Source organism: Mobula hypostoma, chromosome 3 (assembly GCF_963921235.1).
Source record: "Mobula hypostoma chromosome 3, sMobHyp1.1, whole genome shotgun sequence".
Taxonomy (NCBI): domain Eukaryota; kingdom Metazoa; phylum Chordata; class Chondrichthyes; order Myliobatiformes; family Myliobatidae; genus Mobula; species Mobula hypostoma.
This window is the reverse complement of record NC_086099.1, coordinates 189,777,740-189,801,562: the sequence shown is the minus strand read 5'-3', so window position 1 is coordinate 189,801,562 and position 23,823 is coordinate 189,777,740. Positions and strand designations below refer to the sequence as shown.

The 23,823-nt window shown below is 43.2% G+C and overlaps 1 protein-coding gene across 1 annotated transcript in view; it reads right to left on the bottom strand.

Moving 5' to 3' along the window:
* The window catches only part of LOC134343638 (uncharacterized), a 67,305-nt gene extending 52,496 nt beyond the window's left edge, over positions 1-14,809 (bottom strand). Inside the window, exon 1 of the mRNA XM_063042403.1 lies at positions 14,742-14,809. The gene's annotated coding sequence lies outside the window, so the exon portion shown is untranslated. The remainder of the gene's footprint in view (positions 1-14,741) is intronic.
* Between the last annotated feature and the right edge of the window lie 9,014 nt (positions 14,810-23,823).

Genomic DNA, 23,823 nt, shown 5'->3' with positions numbered 1-23,823 from the left:
CATTCTAGTTCTCTAGAAATGATTGCTAAAATTGCAATTGTCTTCCTCACCACAGCCACAACCTGCAAACTAACCATTAAGGAATCCTGCACAAGGACTTCCAAGTCACTTTGGTCTCAGTTTTATGTATATTCTCTTCATTTAGAAAATAGTCCACCTTTTAATTTCTTCCAACAAAGTGTCTGACGATACCCTTCCTGACACTGCATTCCATTTACCATTTCTTTGGCCATTCTCCAAATCCATCTGAGTCCTGTAGCCTCTCTCCTTTCTCGAAACTACCTGCCTCTCCAACTAGCTTCGTATCTTCTGCAAACTTTGCAACAAAGCCATCAAATCATTCATCCAAACCATTGACATAATGTTAAAAGAATTGGTCCCAACACAGACACCTGTGGAACACCACTAGTCATCGACAGCCAATCAGAATAAGCCCCCTTTATTCCCACTCTTTGCCTCCTGCCAATCAGCCACTGCTTTATCCATGCTACAATCTTTCCTGTAATACCATGGACTTGTAACTTGTTAAACTGCCTCATGTGTGGCACTGTCACCGTGGTTCGGATATGGCCCAAGTGCAGAGACACTGAAGCAGGTCGATAGCTCACAGGCTTTAATGCGAACAGTGTTAAAGAGAAAATAAAATAATAAACTCAAGGCCAAGCAGGGCCGTTAACTAAAACTCTCAAATGGAAAAGGAAGCCTACACTGCAACTGAAAAGAACAACCAAGAATAAAACAAATACCGCTAGTCTTCAGAGTCAGTTGACTCAACAGTCCAAATTCTCAGTCAAGGCGGAATGCAAGCAGGCAGCGAAGCGTTGCTGTGTCCAAGTCTCGACAAATACGATGGAATAAATGGAGTTAAATACTATCGCAATGAAATAATTAGCTGACACATGCATATTCACAAGCGCAATTGCTGTTTCTACTGCGCTGCCAAATCTGTGGTTGTGACAGGGCCCCCCTCTCTAGGCACTGCCCCTGATCCACCACAGACCTGTGTCCGCTGGAAGTCCTGAATGAGGGACTTGCCCAAGATGTCCTTCAGTGATGCTGGTAGATAAGTGCCATGGTGTGCATGGCCAATATCGGAGCCAAAGACTTCCACGTAGAGACAGAAACAAGAGCTTATACAGATGTACCTCGACCAAGTGACACCGTAAAATGAATCACTCTCAAAATGAAGACCCTCTGATTGGAGCTAATTGGGCATCTGCTTCAAGATTAAAATTAACACAGAATCCCTGAGTCTATCAAAATAAACTTAACAAACTTAAACAGAAAGCACCAGGAAATTGCCCAAGAAAAAACACAGGGAAATCTTAAACCATTGCTAACTGTTAAAGCAACAATTAACCAATTCAGGTGCTCTAAAAACCTTAGAGTCCAAAGCCCTCTGATGCCCTGCACAGGCCTGAAGAAGTCACTACAGGACCATCCCCCTCCCTATAGCTGACACCTGATGGCCCAGGAAGACCTAAAAACGCAAGATCCAGGGATGACTCGAGAGACCTGGGGAACTTGAGAGGCAGGGAGACTCAGGGAACCAGAGAGACTGAGAGACCTGGGACCCCCAACAGACTGAGAGACCGGGGAAATCCTGAGAGACCTGGGAACCCCAGCAGACTGAGATTAAGAAACCTCGGGTGGGGCCGAGAGGAAGGCTTGGAAGTCCTTGAGATGGGGAGGATGTTGAAAAACCCTAAACACATTGATTAAGCCTTGGAAACAATCGATAAAAATAAAAACCTTGGGATCATAGAGAAAAGTTCTTGGGAAACCTTGAAAACGTGAAACTTGAAACCTAGAGAAGGAACCTTTTCAAATCCTGCTCAGTGTTTTATCTTTCACAATTGGAATATACTCTCAATTTTACAGATCAAGACAGCATAGACAGGTTTCTTTCATCGCAAATCTGGCTAGTTCTCCATAGATCTGCTTAATTTGCTGCATGAAAGTTCAATTTTCCCTGTCTGTACCATGACTTTCATCACGAGGTTAAAAATACTCTTGATAGGGTTACTTTACTTGTGTATTTGCACATTCCAGCCAGGGATCAGCTTTTGGAGTAGGGCTCTTCCAGAATTTACACTATTTACTTGAATTATGATTTGTTGAATCAATTGATAAGCTTGCTTGAAGCGCTCATTTGTTGTGCAGACCTGAATCACGGGACCACAAAGCTGGGAACCTGGATACTTGAGATCTGAAAAGCTTGGAATGGATACCAGAGAAACTCAGGTAGACTAGAGAAGCTCGGTATGTAGAATCGGGACTCTCAGAATGTAGAGTCAGGACATGCACTCAGAATAAAGACACCCTATCCTCAAGCCACCAATGTCAAAACGTCACTGTTCAAACTTTGCTGGGTCTATTACTTGGCAAGATCCTTCTGTCATGCTGGAAACAGAAACAGTTTCTATATAGGAATTCCAATGGAACATTGTTGCCTTAACAAATCATTCTGACCAATGAATCTCACGGACAAGGTCAGCTACCCTCTCTTTGCTGGGTGCATCTTTGTGTGGTCGAGACTTGATGTCACTGTGGTTCGGATATAGCCTAAGTGCGGAGTGAGAGACACTGACACAAGTCGATAGTTCACAGACTTTAACAGTGTTAAAGAGAAAAGAAAACAATAAACACGAGGCCAAACAGGGCCATTAACTAATACTCACAAATGGAAAGGCCTACATTGCAGCTGAAACGAACAAACAAGAATAAAACGAATACTACTTATAATGTCCTGTTGGTCACCATAGCAACCTTCGAGCTGCTTGGTTTTTATCTCCAAGGTAAAACTCCGAAGTTAACTCCCGTGTCAGTCCAACCGTCAATCTTTGTCTCTCTCTCTCCTTTCGGAACAAACCATCAATGATGAATGTTTCTCTCTGTCTCTCTTCAAACAGTTAACAAGGGCACTCCTGGATCCCCTCACAAAAGGTTGAAACTTTGTAAGACAACGGAACGACTCCTAGGTGACACGATGGTTCCCCCGCCAACAAGGTTTGTTTGGAAACAGGGGACAGCAGGTACACTGTAACATTCTCTGGTGATTTGTATGGATGGAGTTGTGGTGATCGGCGGGTCATTCGATCTGAAGAAAATTCAGTGCCGGAAACACGAAACTGAAGTGGGGAATGGGGATCCGAACTGGGATGTAAAATATAGGATGTGGTGTTTTTAGTAAATGGGAAGAGGAGGCAAGGCAGCATCGCCACCAAAAGTTAAACCTAAGAAAGAAGAAAACCCAACTCCTCAGAAGGCAGAGGTACCCCCATCGGGACCCTCGGCTCTAACTGCCTCGGGCACTGGCCTGTGCCATTGAATACCTCCACCGCCCCCGCCCCCCACCGTTATCCGCAGCTCCCCGTTGGAAATAATAGAGATGGCTGTGGGCGTGGTTCAGCATCGTAACCGCCAGCGGCAGAGGCAGCAACCAATAGCTGCTACAAGTGGGGCCCGGCTCAGAACTGGAGCAGGGGTCAGAACAATGTGGCTCCAGAACAGATAGGGAAGATCTAGATGCTTCGGTGGGGTCTGGAGATGGTCCTGCTCGCAGAACTTGATCAAAGAAAGAGGAGGACAAAGGCCCCGCCGACTCCACAGATCAGGGTCACTATGCCATGTTGTGGTAGGAAATATGCCTATATTAAAACCCTGGACCCCGGCTGAGGTATGAAACGTGGAAGGCGAAGCTCCCAGTCTGCAATGAAAACCAGTGATTTTTCACAACTGCTTGTGGAAATTTTTAACCACTTGCCAGGAGACGTATGGACACTATTAAAGATGGTGTATCGGACCTCGTGACAGCGGGGGGGGGGCGGGTGTAAGGGGTCGATTTCCTGAGATTCTCAAAGGATCGCAAAGGGATTGGGCCCCGCGGCAGGGTGAAAATTGGGATGAGGATGATGAGAGATCCTAATATGGAAAGAGACGAGTGTTTAGAAAGGGTGCCATTCTTGCGGGAGCTAGACAGCACAGTGACCCTGGAACAGTCACAAGGTGCAAACAGAAGAATGGGGAGACCATTATCGATTTCATTGCGAGATTTTCAGACATCTGGGAGTCCAGTGTGGGGATCTCCTGGCCATACAGACTTTCCTGAACGGTCTGACGTAGCACCCTCCTTTAAAATGGCCAATTTAGGATGGCAGAATAGAACATGGAAAGAAGTCATTACATTCCTTATTAATAAGGATAGAAACTGGTTATTTAAGAACCAGGGAGTGAAAGGACAGTACGTGCAGAAGGGAAGGAAATGGGACATCAGTGTACAACTTAAGCGCTTGGACAAGAGTCAGGATGTCTATAGGAAATGTGGTAGGAAAGGACACTGGGCTGGGGAATACCCTAGTAGGGATGAAGGGTTAAAGCAAAAGGTCCACTAGAAAATGATGCTGGTGAGGTAATAACGGGGAACAAAGGAAAGGCAGATGAACTTAATGGGTACTTTGCATCTGTCTTCACTGTGGAAGCACTAGCCAGTATGCCAGAGGTCCATGAATATCAGGGAGCAGGAGTGAGTGTCATTGCTGTCACAAAGGAAAAAGTGCTCGGCAAACTCAAAAGTCTCATGGTGGGCCAGATGAACTACATCCCAGAGTCCTGAGAGAGGTTGCCGGAGAGATAACGGATGATCTTTCAAGAATCACTTGTTTCTGGCATGGTCCTGGAGGACTGGAAATTTGCAAATGTCACTCCACTCTTTAAGAAGGGAGGAAGGCAGTTTAAGAAAGGAAGCCAGTTAGTCTAACAACAGTGGTTGGGAAAGTGTGGGAGTCTATTATTAAGGGTGAGGTTTTGAGGTACTTAGAAACAAATGATAAAATAGGTCAAAGTCTACATGGTTTCTGTGAAGGGAAATCTTGCCTGAAAAATCTGTTAGAGTTCTTCAAGAAATTAACAAGTAGGGTGGACAAAGGAGAGGCAGTGGATGTCATTTGCTTGGATTTTCAGAAGGCCTTTGAGAAGGTGCCTCACATGAGGCTGCTCAACAAGATAAAATCCTTTGCTATTAAGAGCTGGCATGGATAGAGGAATGGCTGACAGACAGGAGGCAGTGAGTGGGAATAAAAGGGGCCCTTTATGGTCGGCTACCAGTGACTAGTGGTGTTCCTCAGAGATCAGTATTGAGACCACTACTTTTCACATTGTTTGTCAATGATTTAGATAACAGAATTGATGCCTTTGTGGCACAGTTTGTAAATAATAGAGAGAGGGGTAGATAACGCTGAGGAAGCAATGCAATTGCAGCAGGACTTAGAGAAATTAGAATTGGCCAAAACGTGGCAGATAGAATACAGTGTTGGGAAATGTATGATAATGCATTTTGGTAAAAGGAACATTAGTGTGGAGTATTATCTAAATGGGAGAAGGTTCAAACATCTGAGATGCAGAGGGACTTAAGAATCCTCATGCAAGGCTCCCAGAAGGTTAATTTACAGGTTTTGGTAAAGAAAGCAAATCCAATGTTGGCATTTATTTCAAGGGGAATAGAATATAAAAGCAAGGAGATAATGCTGAGCCTTTATAAGACACTAGTCAGGCTGCACTTGGAGTATTCTCAGAAAAGATGTATTGTCATTGGAGAGAGCCCAGAGGAAGTTCTCGAGGATGATTCCAGGAATGAAGGCGTTAACATACGAGGAGCATTTGGCAGCTTTGGCCCTGTACTCACTGGAATTTAGAAGTATGTATGGGGATCTCTTTGAAACCTACCGGATGTTGAAAGGACTGGATAGGGTGGAAGTGGAGAGGATGTTTCCTATGGTGGGGGTATCCAGAACTAAAGGGCACAGCCACAAAATTGAGGGGCCACCCTTTAGAACAGAGGTAAGGACGATTTTTATTTTGCCAGAGAGGAGTAGATCTGTGGAATACCCTGCCATAGACTCCAGTGGAGGCCAAGTCCGTGAGTATATTTAAGGTAGAATTTGATCATTTCCTGATCAGTTAGGGCAACAAAGGATATGGCGAGAAGGCAGGTGTATGGGGTTGAGTGGGATCTGGGATCAGCCATGATGGAATGGCAGAGCAGACTCGATGGGCTGAATGGCCTAATTCTGCTCCTATGTCTTCTGGCCCTGGAACGGAGAATAGTGAGTCCTTCAGAGGGTCGGCTCATTTTACTATGCGAAATCCCTTTGGGACCCAATAGGATGGGCGATACAGTCGGCAGAGATCAGACTTTCAGAAAGCCCCCCTGAAGAAAATTAAGACTGAGGACTAAGGGTTAACAGAATCATTGGGATAGTGTGATAAGAAGTAGAGTGGGTCTGTTTTACCTGTGCAAACAAACAATGGATCTTGTGGTTAATGAAGAACCATTGATTTTTGCCTGGAAGGCCGCATGATTAACCATTTGCTTTCATGGTTAAAGCAGCGGTCCCCAACCACCGGGCTGCGGACCGGTGCCAGGCCGCAAAGCATGTGCTACCAGGCCGCGAGAAAACGATATGATTTGGCAATATGAGTCAGCTGCGCCTTTCCTCATTCCCTGTCACGCCCACTGTTGAGCTTGAACGCACGCGAGCTCATTACGCATGCGTCATCCATGTCAGCGCGGGGAGGAGATCAACTCCTCGAGCTTGCAAATGACGGCGGGCTGAAAAGTATGTTTGACATAACATCTCTGCCGGCATTCTGGATCAAAGTCGAGGCTGAATATCCTGAGATAGCCACAAAAGCACTGAAAACGTTGCTTTCATTTCCAACATATCTCTGCAATGAATGCAACTTAAACTAAATTACGGAATAGACTGGACACAAGGAACCCCCTTCGAGTATCGCTGTCTCCCATAACCCCTCGATAGGACTGTCTTGTTGCAGGAAAACAAGCCCAGGGCTCCCACTTATTCAGCGATATTGGTGTGTTGCAATGATTTTATAAGTTCAGACGGGGAAAATATGTGCTGTGTGTTTAATATCCAAACGTTACTTAAAATGTTATGATGCTATTGACTTATACAACCATATAACCATATAACAATTACAGCACGGAAACAGGCCATCTCTGCCCTTCTAGTCCGTGCTGAACGCTACTCTCACCTAGTCCCACTGACCTGCACTCAGCCCATAACCCTCCATTCCTTTCCTGTCCATATACCTATCCAATTTTTCTTTAAATGATAATATCAAAACTGCTTCTACCACTTCTACTGGAAGTTCGTTCAACACTTACTTCAAGCTCCCCTGTCCTCCCCTGATAATTGACTTATCACTATATTCATGCGAGGAAAATATGCGCTGTGTATTTAATATTAAATTCGTTAGATAAACCCTTTTAGAAACGAAATTGAGTGCATTAGCCTATATTCCGGTCGTGATTATCATCCCCCCTGAACAGAATTGCCAAAAATGATTTGTAGGAAAAAAATTGGCACGTACACGCATGCGCACTGGTGCCCGCGCAAGGCTTCATAGTCATTCTAGTCTTTCTCGGAGTAAACTCAACGTATTTGACTGCTACTCTTTGCAAACATGAGGAATTCTGCAGATGCTGGAAATTCAAGCAACACACATCAAAGTTGCTGGTGAACACAGCAGGCTAGGCAGCATCTCAAGGAAGAGGTACATCTCTAGGAAGAGTCCTGACGAAGGGTCTCGGCCTGAAATGTCGACTGTACCTCTTCCTAGAGATGCTGCCTGGCCTGCTGCGTTCACCAGCAAATTTGATGTGTGTTGACTGCTACTCTTGTCCGTTGGCAACCCTACCCCCCCCACCGTCGGCCGGTCCGCAAGAATATTGTCAATATTAAACTGGTCCACAATGCAAAAAAGGTTGGGGACCCCTGGGTTAAAGAGTGTTTATGTGGGGCTGGACCCAGCTGGTGGCGTAGTGGCATCAGCGTTGGACTTCAGGAGCGAATCCAGCCGCTTCCACTGCACGCTTTCCATCTGTGCTGGGTTACGAGCTGGTGATCTCTTTGGAAACTCACCCAACAGAAGGCAATGGCAAACCACTGCTGTAACTTGCCTCGTACGCGGTTCTCCACTACGTCAGAGAGGCGTGGAGGGAAATCGTCCGCTAACTGGAGAAACTCCAGATGCGAGTTTAGGTGGGGCTGATAATGAGCAATGCTTAACGGAAATTTGTGACCTCAGCAAACTGCTAAATTGCATGTCCTCTTATGTATAAAATGCTTATGCTTGCTTAGGCTCTCTGTGATCATGTAATAAAGTAATTAAATGGACTAGCGGGGTATGTGTCTTTGTTAAACTCTAATTGGTGACAGTAATTTTCTCTATATGAACATATATGAATCATCAAAGGCCAGATTTCTGAGATCAATTCCTTTTGTAGTGTGTAAACAACCATAAACACTGCCCGCTAGGTATCCTAAACAAAAAAGAATACGTTGCATTGAGTGTAGGTTCGTCTGACAGATGAGTCACGAAGAGTTGCGCAGCATGGAAACAGGCTTTTTGGCCCAACTGGTCCATGCTGACCAAGCTGCCCATCCAAGCTAGTCTCATTTGCCCATATTTTACCCAAATCCCTCTAAACCTTTTCTTACCACATATATCTGGCTGTCAGCCCTGTCCGTCCGTTAGCCATGTTTCTAGACAATCCCAGTCCCCCATAGCCATCCATGCCCTGAGTAACTGCAATTTAATCCAACAGCCTTTCCTTGCTCTCTGCTATGCTGCCACCCGTCTTCTCCTCCAGCTCAAGTGCAACCCGTCCCACTTGTACCATATTTGCACCAGGACAGGTCGCAATATTCCAAAAATCTAAATTGCCCGCTCTCGGTCGGCACCAGTCTACCTATTGCAGCTTGACGACGTTGTACCCGGTCGGCCACATCATTCCATTCCTCAGCGCTCCCTTGAGACCAGGTACGCCTTTCTCCGACCGACTATCCCAGGCACAGACCTGGATGCCAGACCGCTGCTCTGCGGGCTCCCCACCAGGCCATCTGTGAAGTGCGGTGGAGTAGTCTTCCAGAACCTCCGCTCTCTGGTGAGGGAGCCGTTGTCGGATTATACTGCTATCCCAGTCAAAATGGCTCTGATCAACATGAGATCTTCTTCTTTTTTGAGTTTTTACGGCAGTTGGCATCCACATTGTTGCATTACTGCCATCTTCAGGATTTATTGTCCTTCATTGTCCATTCACTTTAAAGCCGTCTTTCCAGTCCTGTCGCCCTTAAAAAACTAAACAACCATTTCCTCCCCTGATCACTCTCCCGACATTCCAATAAACCTTTAACACTGTTATCTACCAGTCCTATTTTGCGTAATTGCTGTAACATTTGGTGCCTTTCCTGTGCAAATTTCCGGCATGTAATAAGGATATGCTCTACTGTTTCAGTCTCCTGACATAGATCGCAAAAACCTGTTGGATGCTTATTTATGATGGCCAGAGTGCCATTAAGGTTGCTATGCCCAATTCTCACTCTACTTATAATTACTTGTTCCTTCCTCTTTACTCCCCTACTTCTTCCCATATCTACTCTGTCCTAAATTGAATGTAAATATCTTCCTTTTATTGCTCTATCCCAATGCTGCAGCCACTGTTGATTTATCCTTCTCCACACTATGCTCTTCCCCTCTGATTTTGATAGTTTAATATTGACCTCTACAGATACATTTTTGACTGCTGCTTTTGCCAGCCTATCTGCTGTCTCATTTCCCATAATACCCGAATGTGCTGGAACCTACATGAATGCGATATTTTTGCCTTGTCTAGCCGGTCTTGAATTTGTAGACAGGATTTCATAAAGCAGATCCTGGTGACCTCTAGCTGTACCCACCTTAATGCTTGCAAGGGCCGACACAGAATCGCTACATATCACAATATTATTACAATCAACCTGCTCACTCCATTCTAGTCCTAACAATATGGCAAACATTTCAACTGCATACACACTCAAGCAATAAGGTGTTCTCTTGCTAATTTCCACTCGATAACTTGGTACAACAATTGCAGACCCTGTTGCACCTGTTTCTGGATCCTTTGATCCATCAGTAAAAATCTGTATGCCTTTATATTTACATTCCCTATAACTATGATATTCACTGACTATATCAGCCGTCTTATTACTGTGCTTAATCTTAAGCAATTCCAAATCTACAGAGGGATTTTCTAATACTCAGAAAGGTCTGACAGGCCACACCACACTTGGACAAAACTCTTTATTGTATACACTCATATCTTTTGCTGTTTGCTCTCCTGTCCAGCCAAAACTTCCTTTCTGTGTCCTCTCCTTCTCCCAGCATGTCCGCAACACCCTTCTTGTAGGATGGCTATCACCATGCTCCCTTAAATTAATCCAGTAATTGGCCTCCAGCTGTTTATGCCACAGCCCCAATGGCATTTCATTTGCCTCAACTTGGAGTGCACACACTGGGGAAGTTCTAACCGCTCCCAAGCACATCCTTAGAGCCCGAGCTTGCACGATATCCAGTTCTGCCAGCACAGATTTTGCTGCTGACCCGTATACAATACTTCCATAGTCTAATCTTGATCTTATTAATGCAACATAAATATACCTCAGTGATGCAAAATCAGCACCCCATTCCAATCCAGCAAGACACCTCATGACATTTAATCACATTTTTACATTTACTAACTACATATCTAACATGTTCTCTCCATGTCAATCTCAAGTCAAAGTGCACTCCCAAAAACCGAAAACTTCCAACTCTGTCCAGGTTACTTCCATACAGATTCAAATTAAGTCCCCTGAACTTTTTCCTTGTAAAGAACATGGCTTTTGTCTTCTCCACTGAAAATTTAACACCCCACTTTGTCCCCCACTCTTCAACTTGATTAATTCCATCTTGCATTTTTGTAACTATTTGTTCAATATTTCTCCCTCTTTTCCACAAAGCCCCGTCATCTGCAAACAATGACCTCCCCACTTCTGTTGGAATATTTACGAATATATCATTTATCAAAATGGAGAATGAAGTTGGACCCACTACACTCCCCTGAGATGTCCCATTTTCTACAACATACTGGCTTGCTAGCTCTGATCCTACCTTCACCTGAATAGTTCTCCCGTCTAAAAAGTCCTTAACCCAACTGAACATTGCCCCCCCATTCCCATTAAATGTAGTTTGATTGAGAGCCCCTCTTTCCATAACATATCATAAGCTTTCTCAACATCAAAAAACTGCAACCACTGTCTCTTTATTTACTTGAGCTTTTCTCATTTCATCTTCTAGACACAACACTGGATCCATAGTATTCCTTCCTTTCCTGAACCCACTTTGATAAATAGCCAACATACCTCTACTTTCCAGGAAGTACACTAACCTCTCATTTATCATACTTTCCATAAGTTTACATACATGTGACATCAAGGCAATTGGCCTGTAGTTTTCTGGCCTGCTGGCATCTTTCCCAGGTTTCCTTATTGGAATAAGTATTGCCTCTTTCCAGCTCCCTGGTATTCTCCCTTCATCCCAGACTTTGCTATACAGAAGCAGTGGTTTCTCCAGACTTCCTTCACTCAAGTGTTTTATCATACTATAACATATTTCATCTTTACCTGGCGCAGTCTTTCCTGTTTTATCTAGTGCCTTTCTTAATTCTCCCATGCTGAAAGGGACATCTTGCACACTGTCAAGGTTAGTTTTCCTACATAAAGCCTCCATATTTTCAGCTTTTGTTCTCTCTCTACCTCTTCTTCCCTTCTCAGACAAATTATTGGAAATATGTACCATAATGAAAGTGTTTGCCAACAACTCTGCCTTTTCCTTATTTGTTACTGCAGTCACATTTCCATCAACCAGAACTGGGTACCTCCACTCTCTCCTGTCCCCTCTCATCCTTTTTATCATCCCCTACACCTCTCCTACTTGAGTTGTGTTTCCGATTGAATAACAATACTTTCTCCAGTGCGTTCTTTTAGCATGTCTTATTGTCTTCCTTACTACTGCCTGAGCTTGTTTGTACTGAATCATATGTTGGAAGTTATGAGTTCTTTTAACCAGTTTAAATGCCTTATTTCTATTTCTCACTGCTTCCTTACAATTATCATCCCACAATGGTATTATTCTCTTCTTTATTCTTCCTTTACTTTTAGGAATGGATTCTAATGCAGCTGATATTATACCTTGTTCTAATATGCTGTCAAGTGTTTCTACATCCATTCCATCACTGACCTGACTTAGATATCTATCACTTTTTTCCAGAAATTTCTCCCAATTGGCTTTCTCAAGGATCCATTTCCCACCTGTATTCTCTGTGACCAATGAAGCAGAAACATTTATCTTGCACCAGATTGGGTAACGATCACTCCCTACAGTTCCTTCTTGGTACACTAACTAATCACACACTGATGCAATGGAGTTTGATACTAATGCAAGATCAAGCACAGATTCTTTACCTGTATTAACATCAATTCTAGTACTACTGCCATCATTTAGGCACTCTAAATACTTCTCATCTAGCAACTCCTCTATTATCTGACCATTGATGTCTGTTCTGTCACTCCCCCATAATACATTATGTCCATTAAAATCACCACACCAAACAATGTTACTACAATTCTGCCCTTCTATCTCCTCAAGCTTGTTTAACTCTAGTCTTTTGCATGGATTATAATAATTCACAATCACCAACTCTTTCCTTTCAGCCTATGCTTTTACTACCACATACTCCTGTTCACTTCCTACACCTAGTATTCTATAAGGAATACCTTGCTTTACATAAGTTGCACATCCTCCTCCTCCACCCTCTCTCCTGTCTTGCCTTACTGCCTCATAACCATATAAAATAAAATCTAAATTAGGTTTTAACCTCCTGGATACACACAACAGCTGGCTTTTCTCTCCTACTCACTATAAACTGCTTGAAATCTTGTCCATTAGCAATCAGGCTTCTTGCATTCCATTGAGGAAGTAGCATTATTATTAATATCAACCCACACATACTGTCTCTTGACTTGACTGTACCCTGAGTTCATCGTTTACTTCTTCCCATTTTAATCCTATCATACCCAAATGGTGCTCTGCAGCTTTCACAATAATCTGAATCCTTCCAGTTTTAGATTTGATCTCATACGTTGTGTTTACCACTCCTGCTATAAAGGTCACCAATTTCTTCTTCTCTATCCATGCATTCTTCTCATCTTGCCTTTCTTTAGCTGCTGCTTGCTCTTTGCTACATCCTCCCTCATTCATTTTCTTCTGTCCTGCCAACTTGACTGCCTCAGCATATGAGACTTTTTCCTTCACCCTTATCTGCTGCACCTCCACCTCTTTTTTCAACACTTCACATCCCCAGTACGCTACACTACAGTTACCTCCACAATTACAGCACTTTGGTCTCACTCACTCTCCATATTTTCCGTATTCATGTTCCCCACCACACCTTGCACATCTTCTTTTTCCTTTGCACACTTTGGCCACATGCCCAAACTCCTGGCAATAGAAACACCTCATAGGCTTTGGTATATATTCTCTTACATTGTATCTTAGAAATCCAAAATATAACTCCTTTGGAGGCACCTTATCCTCAAATTCTACCAGAATGGTTTCAGTCTCCCTTTTCTCTGCTCCCCTTGTCATTCTTTTCACACTCTTCACTGAACTATTCCTCACCCTCAAGTTCTCCACTAGGTCCTTCATATTAACACTGAGGGGAACCCCGGATATCACCCCTTTGCAACCATTGACCCTTTGTGTTCCAACTCTTACAACCCTGGACACTTTGACTTTCCCAACATTAGTCACCTTCATTGCCTTCTCCATCTGCTCTTCAGTTTTACATCCTATCAGCAGGTTTCCATCTCCTAAAATTCTCGCATGGTTCACTTCCCCTACTTGTCCTCTAATGATTTTTCTTAGCTTACGCAGATCGATTTTCTTTACTCCCCCTTCCCCCTCAAATCTTACCACTACATTTAGCAATTTTGCCCTCTCTGGCCCTTCTCCTCAACTTCTCTTCCCTCACTTTCCGATCCACTAGACCCACCTCCTTTCTTTCTCTTCCGACCCATCATCTTCCTGTTCTTAGTCCCTCTCCCCACCTCTTACCACTCACACTCCGTGCTATTGCTGTCACCATCAGTCTCCCTCCCTGCCATCCTATCAGAGTTTGCAAGGGACCGTGTACGAATATCGTTCCTTACCTACACAGGCCATCAGTCAATATTCCCACAGAATGTCTCCCACAACACCCCACAGCCAGCAGCTAACTCGTAACTCTAGCCCAGCAGTTGGAGCTTCGGCAGTTCGGCCGGCCGGCCAGCCAGCCAGCCTGCCTCAACGCGAGATCCTTATCCAGTAAGACTTTTATTCTCAATGACGTTTTCACCGCCCACGGATTGGATTTCTTACTGGTGACGGAAAACTGGCTAAGCTTGCTCCACATGTTGAACTCCGTCCTGATTTCTGTGTAACTTTTTCAGCGCGCCTAGATCCTCCGGACGCGGAGGAGGACTAGCCGCTGTGTTTAGGAAACATTTTTATTGCCATCTATTGGACTCTGATTATTTTCCCAGCTTCGAGGCGCAATTAATTAAAATGGGCCTGGTCAATCCCCTCTTAATTGCTCTTGTGTATCGTCCACCAATAATACATAAAGATTTTATCACTCAGTTTGCGGACTTACTCTCAAATACTACGCCCAACTTTGATCGAGTTCTGATTCTTGTTGACTTTAATATTCATGTTTGCTGTCCCGCTAAGCCTCTCGTAAGTGATCTTATGCATCTGCTTGAGGCTTTTAATCTTGCTTTGCTTATTACCGGACCCTCTCACAGGCTAGGCCGTACACTTACCTGGTCTTATCGTCCTGTTTTCCGATCTGCAATGTGGAAATAATTCATTCGGGTCTGTCGGGTCATAGTACTGTTATGTTTGATGCTTCTCTGCCTTTTTCCCCTCCTAAGTTTCGTTTTCCTGTATGTTGCTCTCGTTACATTAACTCTTCGGCTGCCAATATGTTATTTGAGGCTCTCATAGCCGCTCCTAATACCTGCACTATTGAGGCTTCTCTTCCCCATCTTAGCACTGAGGAACGTACTTCCTTATATAATACCACCTGCTCTTCTATTCTGAATACTGTTGCTCCCCTTCAATTCGGATGTTAGCAGCTGGAACAGTTTGTGGTTGGGGTGACTTGGGTCTCCAATGATCCTTCAGACCCTTTTTACATACCTGTCTCTGTAAATGTCCTGAATCACAGGAAGTTCACATCTACAGATGTGCTGGGCTGTCCGCACCACTCTCTGCAGAGTCCATAAGACCATAAGACCATAAGACAAAGGAGCAGAAGTCGGCCATTCAGTCCCCCCTCATTCTTCTAAACTCCAAGGAATACAGTCCAAGAGTGGACAAACGTTCCTCATATGTTAACCCTCTCATTCCTGGAATCATTCTAGTGAATCTTCTCTGTACCCTCTCCAACGTCAGCACATCCTTTCTTAAATAAGGATCCCAAAACTGCCCACAGTACTCCAAGTGAGGTCTTACCAGTGCCTTATAGATCCTCAACATCCACATCCCTGCTCCTATACTCTATTCCTCTAGAAATGAATGCCAACATTGCATTCATCTTCCTCACCACAAACTCAACTGGGAGGTTAATCTTAAGGGTATCCTGCATGAGGACTCCCAAGTCCCATTGCGTCTCAGAACTTTGAATTCTCTTCCCATTTAAATAATAGTCTGCCCATTTATTTCTTCTGCCAAAGTGCATAACCATATACTTTCCAACATTGTATTTCATTTGCCACTTCTTTGCCCATTCTTCCAATCTATCCAAGTCTCTCTGCAGACTCTCTGTTTCCTCAGCACTACTGGCCCCTCCACCTATCTTTGTATCATCAGCAAACTTAGCCACAAAGCCTTCTACTCCGTAATCCAAATTGTTGATGTACAACGAAAAAGATGTGGCCCCAACACGGAACCTTGTGGAACACCACTGGTAACCGGCTGCCAACCAGAATAGGATCCCTTTATTCCCACTCTCTGTTTCCTGCCAATCAGCCAACGCTCTATCCACGTATGTAACTTTCCCTTAATTCCATGGGTTCTTATCTTGTTAAGCAGCCTCGTGTGGCACCTTGTCAAAGGCCTTCCGAAAATCCAAATATACAACATCCACTGCATCTCCCTTGTCTAGCCTACTTGTAATTTCCTCAAAAAAATTGCGATAGGTTTGTCAGGCAGGATTTTCCTTTAAGGAAACCATGCTGAGTTCTGCCTATCTTGTCATATGCCTCCAGGTAGGTAAGTAAGTTCTCAAGATTTGGGAGCCCATACCAAACTTCCTCAACCGTCTGAGGTGAAAGAGGTACTGTTTTGCTTTTTTCACCACACAGCCGGTTTGTACAGACCTCGGAGATCCTTGGTAATGAGTATGCTGAAGAACTTAGAGCTGTTCACCCTCTCAACCCCTAATCCACTGATGTCTATAGGGGTTAACCTGTCTCCATTCCTCTGTAGTCCACAACCAGCTCCAGCTTCAGGATATTTGAATTAAAATGTCTTGTTCAGGCAGCCTTGGCACTGCACGGTTGAGAAGTAGCTGTAAAGGGTATGAAAATTTCAACCTTTCGTTGCAGATAATCTTAATTGTACTGGAGACCCTCATGGACATCAGGATATGACAGCAAATGGTCCCAAGGAATCATTTGTATCAAAATAATAAGGTGGGGGTGGAAGAGGTGAAAGGAGATTAGAAAGCAATACCCAAGAACAAAGACACAAAGGGAAAACACAAAAAGAAAAATGGTATTTTAATATTTTGGTAGATGGTTTCTCATCAGTACAGATGGGTGAGAGGAGAACTGGGTGCAGAATATATGTGGAAGATGAAGCTGTAAGTTACCATATAGCTTTAAAGTTACTCAACACAATGAGTGCACAGGCAGCAGAAGTGGCAGTTGTGCCATATGTGGTCAGCCACAAAGAATCTTTCTGCCTGGGATTAGTCATACATTCTGGTAGTTTGTATGCTTCTAATAGCCTTACTGAATATTTGCCTCTTTGGGAAGTAGGAGGGTTTGTCAAAGAAATAAAGAAAATGGAAAACATGTTGGTTCCTGTTTCCCGTATCCTGAAATGGAATTGGGTGGAAAAAGATGGATGGGTTAAGTCCAAAGATCATTGGGAGTTTTGGATTTGGGGATCAAATGTTTAGATACATCTGTATCTGAGGATAGTATCAGATGCTGCTGTAATATCAACGTTGTGTATGCTGATAATGGTGTTGTTAATGTGTATCTTCCTTGAAGGTGGAAGGCTGAAATCAGGTAAACGGAAGAGTATGATGGTTTTGTAATTCAGAGAAGACAATTGTCTGTATACGGAGTGTATGAATTCAGTAAGTAAATGGTACCTTTGTCCTTGTATAATGCCAGTGTCACACACCTACCGGGGCTCATAGCAGTTCTATGAGTATTCAACAGAGTAGAGGAGGATAGTGATCCTGAGATAAATAACTGTGGATCGAGAGGAGGGAGATGTTGGCCAGAAAGAACTACGGTTTACAGATCAGTGAATTCAGATGAATTAAAGACAGTGAAAGCAGTCTTTTTGTCTTTGTCTTTGTTCTTGCCATTTGCTTGGGAATGGAAGCTGCCATTTTGGGGAACTACTTTATGTCCTCCATTTTGTGAGCTTGTTGCTCAGCTTGATCAGTGTTTTAAAGTAGACGTAATGATGCCTCAGGTAATCTGCTAGATGAGGGATCATTTCCATATAAGAAGTTATTTGCAAGGTGTTCTTTGGTATAATATAACATGCATGTTTGTGACTGTTGGGGGCTACATCAGTTCTGCGTGATTCAAGCTGGTTGCTGATTAAGAACAAAGAACCATAAAAATAAAGGCATCCGTTAGTCTTGCGAGACCATGGACCTGCACCTGGAAAGTCTTCACTCTCCAGGGCGCAGGCCTGGGCAAGGTTGTATGGAAGACCAGCAGTTGCCCATGCTGCAAGTCTCCCCTCTCCACGACATCAATGTTGTCCAAGGGAAGGGCATTAGGACCCATACAGCGTGGCACCAGTGTCGTCGCAGAGCAACGTGTGATTAAGTGCCTTGCTCAAGGACACAATACGTTCCCTTGGCTGGGGCTTGAACTTACGACCTTCAGGTCACTAGTCCAATGCCTTAACCACTTGGCTACATGCCATAAATTGCCAATTATCACTTGCTGGGAAGAGGACAATAAATTCAAAACGGGACTGTGAGAAACATGAGGCCAACAGCAGAAACTCCTTTTTAACTGGTATTACACTTTCCATACTTTGACTGCTCATGGAAGATCAGGGAAACCTAGTAGGTTACACAGGTTTTTTTTTGTTCAATATTTTTATTAATATTAGATTATGAAGACACTCAGTCCTCGTTTATTGCCATTTAGAAATGCATGCATTAAGAAATGATACAATGTTCCTCCAGAGTGATATCACAAAAAAAAACAGGACAAACCAAAGACTAAAACTGACAAGGCCACATAATTATAACATATAGTTACAGCAGTGCAAAGCAATTCCATAATTTGACAAAGAGCAGACCATGGGAACGGTAAAAAAAAGTTTCAAAGTTCTGATCGACTCCTGATAGTCCCTGATAGCAGGCGGCAAAAGGGAGAAACTCTGCCTGCCATAAACCTCCAGGCGCCGACAACTGCTGATGCAGCACCCTGGAGGCACCCGACCACAGCCGACTCTGAGTCCGTCCGAAAACCCCGAGCCTCCGACCAGCCCTCCAACACCGAGCACCATCTCTGCCGAGCGCTTTGACCCCACCCCGGCCGCTGAACAACAAGCAGAACCAAGGACTCGGGGCCTTCTCCTCCGGCGATTCTGGATCACACAGTAGCAGCAGCAGCGAAAAAGGCATTTCAGAAGTTTCTCCAGATGTTCCTCTGTTCTCCCACATCTGTCTCCATCAAATCAGGATTGTGCACAGCACCCTACTTGACAGATAACAGATATCATTCACCGGAGTGGCCGTTGCGCACTGTGTCGCGCCGCCATCTTCTCCTCCTCCTTAATAATATTATATAAATTGCTTACTTACAAATACAAAATTCATAAGGATAAAAGTAAGTAATACCAATTACATTACATTTAAATCACAGTAATATGATCACAGTATCCCATATTCCAAATTAATCATGTAGAAAAAAAAGATTGAATTATGAAATGAAATAAAATAAAATAATTGTATTTTATTTAAAAAATAGCTACCCCCACTACCAAAATGAGCTGGTTGGTAAAAAAAAGAAAAGAAATACCTTACCATATAATATTATAATAATAATGGCTCAGATCCATACTTTAATAACAGTTCAAAGATTATGAAAATAACTCAGAAAGGGTCCCCATAACATTAGAAAATCATATTTAAAATCAGAAATCGAACAACGAATCTTTTTCTAGATCAAGGCACAACATAACATCAGATAGCCATTGAACATGAGTGGGTGGGGTGGCCTCCTTCCACTTGAGCAAGGTCGCCCTCCTGGCCATAAGAGACATAAAGGCCAATACCCGCAAATTAGATGGCTTCAGTTTTGTAGCACTACCCTCAACAACACCAAACATGGCAGTCAAAGGATTGGGCTTAAAACTAACATTGAAAAGTACAGAAAAAGTTTGAAATACATCTTTCCAAAATTTTTCAAGGCTCAGACATGTCCAAAACATATGAATTAGTGTGGCCACTCCATTAGTACATCTATCACAGTAAGGGGAAATATCTGCATAGAAACGAGAGAGCTTGTCTTTAGACATATGAACTCTATGTACCACTTTGAATTGTAATAAAGAGTGACGAGCACATAATGATGAAGAATTAATCAATTTTAAAATAATCTTCCAGCTCTCTTCAGATATGAAAATCTGTAAATCCTTTTCCCAGTCTCCTTTAATTTTATCTAAAGAGGCCTTTTTCAGTCCCAACAGCAGACCATAAATGTAAGATATTGAACCGTTGTCAAAGGGTTTCAGATTAAAAATTGTATCTATTATATTCTTAGAAACATAGAAACATAGAAAATAGGTGCAGGAGTAGGCCATTCGGCCCTTCGAGCCTGCACCGCCATTTATTATGATCATGGCTGATCATCCAACTCAGAACCCAGCCTTCCCTCCATACCCCCTGACCCCTGTAGCCACAAGGGCCATATCTAACTTCCTTTTAAACATAGCTAATGAACTGGCCTCAACAGTTTGCTGTGGCAGAGAATTCCACAGATTCACCACTCTCTGTGTGAAGAAGTTTTTCCTAACCTCGGTCCTAAAAGGCTTCCCCTCTATCCTCAAACTGTGACCCCTCGTTCTAGACCTCCCCAACATCGGGAACAATCTTCCTGCATCTAGCCTGTCCAATCCCTTTAGGATCTTATACGTTTCAATCAGATCCCCCCTCAATCTTCTAAATTCCAACGAGTACAAGCCCAGTTCATCCAGTCTTTCTTCATATGAAAGACCTGCCATCCCAGGAATCAATCTGGTGAACCTTCTTTGTACTCCCTCTATGGCAAAGATGTCTTTCCTCAGATTAGGGGACCAAAACTGCACACAATACTCCAGGTGTGGTCTCACCAAGGCCTTGTACAACTGCAGTAGTACCTCCCTGCTCCTGTACTCGAATCCTCTCGCTATAAATGCCAGCATACCGTTCGCCTTTTTCACCGCCTGCTGTACCTGCATGCCCACTTTCAATGACTGGTGTATAATGACACCCAGGTCTCGTTGCACCTCCCCTTTTCCTAATCGGCCACCATTCAGATAATAATCTGTTTTCCTATTTTTGCCACCAAAGTGGATAACTTCACATTTATCCACATTAAATTGCATCTGCCATGAGTTTGCCCACTCACCCAACCTATCCAAGTCACCCTGCATCCTCTTAGCATCCTCCTCACTGCTAACACTGCCACCCAGCTTCGTGTCATCCGCAAACTTGGAGATGCTGCATTTAATTCCCTCATCCAAGTCATTAATATATATTGTAAACAACTGGGGTCCCAGCACTGAGCCTTGCGGTACCCCACTAGTCACCGCCTGCCATTCTGAAAAGGTCCCGTTTATTCCCACTCTTTGCTTCCTGTCTGCTAACCAATTCTCCACCCACACCAATACCTTACCCCCAATACCGTGTGCTTTAAGTTTGCACACTAATCTCCTATGTGGGACCTTGTCAAAAGCCTTTTGAAAATCCAAATATACCACATCCACTGGTTCTCCCCTATCCACTCTACTAGTTACATCCTCAAAAAATTCTATGAGATTCGTCAGACATGATTTTCCTTTCACAAATCCATGCTGACTTTGTCCGATCATTTCACCGCTTTCCAAATGTGCTGTTATCACATCCTTGATAACTGACTCCAGCAGTTTCCCCACCACCGACGTTAGGCTAACCGGCCTATAATTCCCCGGTTTCTCTCTCCCTCCTTTTTTAAAAAGTGGGGTTACATTAGCCACCCTCCAATCCTCAGGGCTTCGGCTCACCGGGCTTAGGCGGAAGCGGGTGAGGCGAGGAAGGTTTGACATTCATTTTCTGTTGCTATTTGAGGAGAGGGGCATTATGACTGTGAGGGCAGTTTGCTGTTCTCGGTGTCGGATGTGGGAGGCCCTGGAGTCTCCAAGCCTCCCGGACGTCTACATCTGCGCCAGGTGCATCGAGATGCAGCTCCTAAGGGACCGCGTTACGGAACTGGAGCTGCAGCTCGATGACCTTCGTCTGGTCAGGGAGAGTGAGGAGGTGATAGAGAGGAGTGGAAGGCAGGTGGTCACGCCGGGGCCACGGGAGGCAGACAAGTGGGTCACGGTTAGGAGGGGGAAGGGGAAAAGGAAGGTGATGGGGAGTACCCCGGCGGCTGTGCCCCTTAACAACAGGTACTCCTGTTTGAGTACTGTTGGGGGGGACAGCTTACCCGGGGGAAGCGACAGTGGCCCTGCCTCCGGCACAGAGTCTGGCCCTGTAGCTCAGAAGGGTAGGGCAAGGAAGAGGAGGGCAGTTGTGATAGGGGACTCGATAGTAAGGGGGTCAGATAGGCGATTCTGTGGACGCAGTCCAGAGACTCGGATGGTAGTTTGCCTCCCTGGTGCCAGGGTCCGGGATATTTCTGATCGTGTCCAAGATATCCTGAAGTGGGAGGGTGAAGAGCCAGAGGTCCTGGTACATATAGGTACCAATGACATAGGTAGGAAAAGGGATGAGGTCCTGAAAGAAGAATATAGGGAGCTAGGAAGGGAGTTGAGAAAAAGGACCGCAAAGGTAGTAATCTCGGGATTACTGCCTGTGCCACGCGACAGTGAGAGTAGGAATGCGATGAGGTGGAGGATAAATGCGTGGCTGAGGGTTCTTATCTGGACTTGTAGGAAATGTATGTAATTGAGATCTTAAAAGATCTCTGATATGTAAGTATCGAAAAAGTGTGTATTGGAAAGATTAAATTTCATTGAAAGTTGCACAAATGAAGAGAGATTCCCTCCATCAAACAAATCCTGAAATTGTTTAATACACAATCTATCCGATTGTTTAAAAGATAAGTCAATTAAAGATGGTTTAAAAAAACAATTAGAAAAGATGGGACTGGAGAGGGAGTATCTCAATAAACCAAAATATTTTCTAAACTGTAACCAAATCCTCAAAGTATGTTTGACCATCACATTGTCAGTTAGTTTATTTAAAGATAAAGGAAGCGAGGATGTAAGTAAAGAAATAATGGAAAATTTCATTACAGAGTGGACTTCCAAAGGAACCCATATGGGGCAATTTTCATGGTTAATGTAATATAACCAGAGCATAATATTTTGTATATTAACTGCCCAATAATATAACCTAAAATTGGGTAAGGCAAAGCCTCCATTCTGTTTGGTTTTTTGAAGGTGAGCTTTATTTATACGGGGTTTTTTAGTCTTCCATATATAGGAAGAAAGAATTGAATCCAAAGAGTCAAAAAAAGATTTAGGAATAAAAACAGGCACAGCTTGAAAAAGGTATACAAATTTAGGTAAGATACTCATTTTAATAGAATTAATTCAGCCAATCAGTGATAAAGAGAGAGACGACCAATTAGAAAGTGTTTTTTAAACATAATTCATTAAAGTTAAAAAATTTTCCTTAAATAAATCTTCATAATTCTTAGTAATTGTTAACCCTAAATACGTAAATTGTTTTCTTAAAATTTTAAAAGGAAGGTTAATATCAGTTGGTATTAAATTGCTTAAAAGAAACAGTTCACTCTTATGTAAATTTAATTTATATCCTGAGAACTGACTAAAATTAGTCAGTAAATGGTAAAGAGGTTGTAACATTGGATGTAAAAAGCAATAAATCATCATCATAGAGCAACAATTTATGGATAGTACCTCTCCTTAAAATACCAGTAATCTCTTTAGACTCTCAAAAAGCAATTGTTAAGGGTTCTAATAACAAATCACAAAGCAGAGGGCTCAAAGGACAACCTTGTCTAGTTCCACGTTGGAGTTTAAAGGGTTTAGAATTCTGAAGATTAGTAAGAACCCGAGCGGACGGAGATAAATAAAGTAATTTAATCCAATGAATAAAATTAGGTCAAAAATTAAATTTTTCTGAGGATGTAAATAGATAATTCCATTCAACTCTGTCAAAGACCTTCTCTACATCCAAAGATATCACACATTCTGATATTTCCTTAGATGGAGAATACATAATATTTAACAAACGCTGTATATTAAAATAGGAATATCGATTTTTAATAAATCCTGTCTGATCATCAGAAACGATAGAAGATCTAATATTTTCGAGTCTGCGAGACAACACTTTAGATAAAATTTTAGTATCAAAATTGAGTAAAGAGGTCTATACAAAGAACATTCAGTAGGATTCTTATTCTTTTTGAGAATAAGCGA